This window comes from Amblyomma maculatum, chromosome 5 (assembly GCF_055883805.1).
Source record: "Amblyomma maculatum isolate TAMU_Amacu chromosome 5, ASM5588380v1, whole genome shotgun sequence".
Lineage (NCBI taxonomy): Eukaryota > Metazoa > Arthropoda > Arachnida > Ixodida > Ixodidae > Amblyomma > Amblyomma maculatum.
In genome coordinates, this window is record NC_139348.1 from 108,248,657 (window position 1) to 108,254,830 (window position 6,174).

Sequence of the window (6,174 nt, forward strand, 5' to 3'; positions counted from 1 at the left end):
CGGATTATGAATAAGACATAGCTTGCTATGTTATCTTCTACTGCTAATCAATATTTTTGTTCATGTTGTTTTGGTAGTGTTTGTGGTTGCTCTCGTGCATGTGCGTCTTGTTCTGTTGTTGGCAATTCACTGTGTTTCCAGCGTTGTCCAGTGTGCTACTTCTTCTTATGATCGCGTTCTTTCCGCTGGTTTTTTCCACCTAACGAGCACCAACTGGCCCAGCAAGCTACGCTTCTTCAGTAACAATACTGTTTAATTTGCCGCGCCCGTTGTACAGTTTGTCGTGAAGCTCGCCGCAGGCAGCCTCGGAGATGGGATGGACAATCCACCTTTCTAAACAGCAACTGGTGACCATTTTGTTTGCATTAGCATGCGGCCGCTGTTCAAGCGGGTGGGCTTACTGACAGGTGCAATGCCCCAAACACCAACTACATGCCTAACATAATAGGCTCAAACCTCTACCAAACAATGCTCACTAAAGGCTCCCCTGGCAGAGCGATGACGCACTACGTACGCACCAAAATGAAACATGACAGCAGGCTTAGGTTATATGGAGCAACATCAACGCCGGTGTTGGACAATACGAAAGGGCTCGCTCGACCATGAGAGATATTACTCAACAAAGTAATAGCGAACGCAGCTTACACCCCGCACACACTTGACAAGTGGTTTCTCGCAGACACGAAACACTCAAACTCAAAACATGTACAGTCTTTGTCAAAAATATACGGCCCAAGGGTTTTGCTTGTAAGCCTCATAAAGGAGCTATTTACGCATCTGTAGGGCTCTAAATCTCGTAGACGAAAAATCTAGCAGTCACACTTTTCTATGATTAACTCCATATACCAGAAAAGCTTCCGGTTAGAGTGCTTAGAAGCAAATTCCTTGAGCTGTATATTTTTGACAAAGACTGTACATACCCACTGTCAGGAACAGTGTACAGCAGACCTAAAACATCTTATATAGCACTGCGCATCTTTTTCAAGCGGAAGAATCCAAATTAACGCATATTCCACATGACGACATGCTTACCCTATCACGTCAGATACTATCAAGCATCGCAATGCAACATTCCATTGCCACCTATGGCAGGGAGAGCGGTCTGCTTCGAATAGTGTGAGAGAGGTCGGCTTAGAACACGCATGGCAAGCAACAAGAAACAGCCTGAAGAAGTGTGAAGAAGCGAGAAGCTGCACCTCCCTCCCTCCTAATCTCCTAATTCCCTAATTACCAGAACAGCGGCCGAGAGCCATCCCTTCAGTCAAATGAAGGCTTTATTCAGTCATTCATTTGCATAAGTTAGGAGTTTGGTCTGCAGAAGAGAGGCTTAGTAGGAACAGCGGCTTTTGTCGACGGATGTTCGACGGCCTCTGGAAGCCGACCGGTGTGGCCGCAGCGCACATAGAGGCATGCCATTATTACTGTTCATGCGAGATCTCTAACACAGATTGTATTGCTCTCAGCGCATTGGATATCTGTCTGATAAACATCAATGGCGCATTGCTGTACGTTTCTTCCCAATGAGAAGCACACAGATAAGTCATTCGAGATGGTAACGCCACGCTATGCTGAGGCGAGCAACATCGCACTACGCGTGCATAGACAGGCCTGCGAGTGGTCGTAAGATGTTTTGCAGAACAAGTGCTTACTGACTGCACAAGTTCGGAGCAACACCAAGTTTTCTGTATCGGGCACACGCCCACAGTGCGACAAGGCTTCGCGCAAAGATAACGGAAACTTTACGCAAGCGCACCTGAATCCTAGTGCCGTTGAGTGGCCCCGGAAGGCTGTTCTTACCCGCTAGCAAGCAACTGCACCGAGAGGCCATCTAGTCGAAAACAACTACAGAGCCGTGTGAGAAATACGAATTATTCTGCAGTTCTGAAATTTACGCTAACATTTTTGTTGTGAACAGCAGAAATTTTAGAAGTTCTGTAGTACCTGCCAGTAGCACTCTTTTTCTGTAGCACTTTTCTGCAGTATGTAATTATGCAGCACTTTTCTGTTATAGTAAGAGAACATTCTGATGTTACTACAGATGTTTCTTTTTCTGGAGGCGCCCATATTAGCAAATACTGGCATTAGCGTTTTGCATTTTATTTATAATTGATTTATAGCTCTTAACGCACACCATTGCCCAACGTAGTCAATCGAAGGCTCTAACGCTTGTATTAAATGTTCTGGCCGAGATGATGGCCGTAAAGTACTTAGGTGTAGAATTCAGTAACGCATTGTGCACTTTCCGTTAAGAGCCTCCTTAAATAAGCGGATATTCTATCATTTCCGTTCATCCCGATTACGGTAGAAATCATCTGTTCCTTACCATTTCTGGCTTCCCGTTGTAAAAATGATAACCGATGCACCAATAAAGATTTATCTACATAATCGCAACCATAACTACCTCCGTTACAAGAAGCACTCTAGAATATACCCTTTCTTGGTTCTATATTGCACGCCATCAGCAGAAATATACACCGGCATTACCTTGAAAGAAAAACAACACACATAAGCAAGGAACCAGTGCAAAAAGTTACGTTCCAGACAACATTCGACTAACTGCGTTTTTCGATAACTAAGCTATAAAGCAACCATGAAACATTAATACCATACAAATGAAAACGCTGAAATAGAACAGTTGACCTCCCTGAAGCCACATCATTCGTAACGAAATGCGATTAACATAATAAAACAGGAAGCATGTTCGCACTTTCTCATCCCCTTTTTGAAATTATCATTTTTTTTCTGAGCCACTTAATCCTTACCCCTTGCATATATATCTCAAACTATGCCTGTAACCGGTTCGTGCGTGCACACTTTGTCCATCGCATCCTTGAGCTCCGAAAGAGTGTGGCCCAACTCGCACGCATTGGCCAAGACGTGGAGGTGCTGGAAGGAGTATTTGTTCTTGGAAATGTTGAAGCAATGCTCGTTGAAGTACAGCACAGCCCCTTTGTAACAGTCAAAGTTTGTTAGAAGGTTCTTGGTCGACAGCAGTGCCTTGGTGGCATTTTTGCTCTCCTGTGCAACGTACGTGGCGATCTTCTTAATCTTCGTCTCTAGGAAATGCCTATTGTCAAGGGTCTGGTTCAGCTTTACCTCCAGCGACATCCGCCTGACCGGGTCAGTGGCAGCTGCCATTCTGCGCTTCAGGACGGCCACGGTGGTGTCACAGTCCGGAGTAGTTCCGCATGGCACCTTAGGAGGAACGAAAGGCTTCACCTTCTTGTCACCCAGGAACTGACTAACTTTCAGGCTTCCCATCGCGTCATCGCCGAACTGCATCACATGGCTGCCTTTTGTTTCGTCTCTGACAAACTGGTACTGCTCAGCTAGGCTCCTTATTCGAAGGTCCTGCGCTTCAGAATCATCCATCCAGTTTGCGCTGTATTCGTTACCCAGGTACGCATCTCGGTAGTCGTCCCAGTAGCAAGCATACGATGCTTCGGTTGGATTCGCCGCCGTCGTGGCATAGACGTTGATGTCTTTGGGAAGGATGTTTGTGAACATGGATCCGGACTTGCAAGCCTCCACGTAGATGGTCATCTTTGCGTACCTGTTCTGTGCGTGCATTGTCTTGAGCACCGCTGTCAAATCCGTTCCGAACAATGGTTCGTCATTGGGGAAATCGACCAAACCGGTGGTGCCATGGCCTGAATAGTAGACGAAGATGTGGTCCTTGGGCCCACTGGCGATAACTTTCTTGCTGCCACCTTTGATCTTTTTACCCTGAAGTATCTGGAGGAAGTTGAATGGCGTCACCAAGGCTCCCGTGTAGTCCTTAGGAACTCCTTTGTACACATCTGGTCCGTTTGGGTGGTTGATTATATGCCTCTTGGTTGGGTTCTCTGGGTTCTTGGCGATGTCGTCGTACATCATAACAACAATGCGCCTGTCGGGAACACCATGTCTTTTCAGCACCTGGTACGCATGGCAAACGTCCGCTTGGTGCCGGTAGTTATCGTATGTGTTCGAGCCAGCTACCAGGATGGCCCACAGCTTCGGGCTGCTAGCGTACACTTCATCAGCAGTACTGACGCCTTCCGGTAAGGGACCGAAATTCGACGCCCAGCTCAGAAAAGAAATGAAGAGGGCCGACAGATCCATGATGGCCCTTTCTGTGAGAGGCTGGGACACCTGGAGATGGCTTTTTAAAGCGGACGGGCACTGTGGTCATCTTGCAAGGAGCATGCGATAAGGCACCCAGCAGTGCTTGCAGAATGACTTTGCGCTAAAGATTACGCTTATCTGTTTGGACAGGCCCACCGACAGACACGCTTTGAGGCACGACCTATGACCTCAAGTTGCTTATTCCTGACGACAGCCTAAAAACTTGGCGCAGCATCATCAGGTTAGTGAACACGGTTGCCCACCTTCACTGAGAAATTAAAAATTGGGGCTTAACTTTAGCCTTCAGTAACGAATACCGCAGGTAAATAGACTGTTTAGCACTAGAGCACATGCAATTCTTTCTAAGTTTTAATTTATTTTATAGTTCACAAGAATTGAAGCGGCTACGCTGAGATAACAAACATTCCGCGACTGAACATTCCTACATTCGAAAACGTTGTTTATAAGATCGAACAATTATTCATTTATTATGTCCAGCAATTAAATGAGTGCTGTAAAAAATCAGCTTTTTTCTCTCGCATCGATTGTAGTGTGATATCCTGCTTGTGAAGTGAAACTTTTTGGAGTGAACTCGCCTATATATATTATATATCTATGAAGGAAAGAAGCCAACAGTCGGCGAGGCCAAGGAAAGCGTTGGGGATGGTACACTATGTCTTTTTTTTAATGTTTACTTGGATAATCACAGAAATTAGTCATGTAATTTGTTTAGGGGGAAGATAATTAAACACAAAGTAGAAGAAAAAACAACGTGCCGATGGTGGTAACCGAACCCACGACCTCCGAATATCGCGTCCGGTGCTCTTCCAACTGAGCTACATCGGCCGCTGTCCTCCTTGCTGCATTCTTGGATATTTATGTTCTCTGTATACGAACCTTGAGAGTGTTCACCAGCGCCGGACGCGATATTCGGAAATCGTGGGTTCGGTTCCCACCATCGGCACGTTGTTTTTTCTTCTACTTTGTGTTTAATTATCTGTCCCCTAAACAGATTACATTACTAATTTCTGTGATTATCCAAGTAAACATTAAAAAAAAGACATAAAGTACCATACCCAACGCTTTCCTTCGCCTTGCCGACTGTTGGCTTCTTTCCTTCATGTATTATAACGAGCACCCTCATTTCCCCTTAATTGATCTGCTTGTAGCTTACGGGGGTCTCGGTTCTGGCAGTCTTGAAGCCATAGATAGCGTAAGAGGGTTCTAGCACAGCTTTCGCCATCACTCTTGATCACGTTCTACGTGGCGCTGTCGGTAACAAAAGACGTTTCACGTCCACCGGTATGGTTGAGGGTGGCGCTTAAAGGCGGAATTATACGGTACACAAAAATGATGGAGGCCAGGTGCTGTTCGAATCCCACTCCTGCATGACGTCCATATTTAGGCGACAACAACACCACCGCGCGCAGTCCTCGCTGTAGCATGTAGTGGGGCTACACTTGAGTTGGCAAGCTTTGTGTCGGTGTCTATCTTTGCTTCGTCGGCCTCCACTTGAGGGCCATGCCGGTGAGGTGACAGCTGAAACTGCTATTCTCCGAGAACACGTCGGCAGTGGTTCAAAACGGTGCTAGGCAAAACGCGTGACATCCAGGAGAACAACGACCTTTTTGCCTTGCGCCACTATTTTCTCTAGTATTACTTAGTCTTCCGGGAAACGTCCTGCATTTAATTGGACAGGTGAATACCCCAAAATATTACGCTGGAAAACCTAAACGATTTCAGCTCTATTCCAGGGCCAGGGTTGCGACGGTCATAACTCTCGCAGGGCGCTCGCTTCTGTATTGGCGGGTGGCGTGCGCCTGGTGCTGCGCCGTCATGACTTTGTTCGTAAGGTTCAGGGTGCCAAAAGTATCGAGAAAAATGCGGAATGTTTATGTCATTTACGTAATTCCAAACAAGATAGGGATATTTTCTTCAAATGCTGGCTGCTGTAAAGTATTAGAGAAAGTTGCCGGGCTGGTTGGTACATCATTTTCAGCAGAAACAGCGCGCTAAAACAGGACAGAGAAAGAATACAACACACAGACACAGCTGGAACCATTTAAA

General features: G+C 46.1%; 1 pseudogene; it reads right to left on the bottom strand.

Moving 5' to 3' along the window:
- Positions 1–2,047: 2,047 nt before the first annotated feature.
- Positions 2,048–4,153, bottom strand: LOC146189186 (legumain pseudogene; annotated as a pseudogene).
- Positions 4,154–6,174: the final 2,021 nt, after the last annotated feature.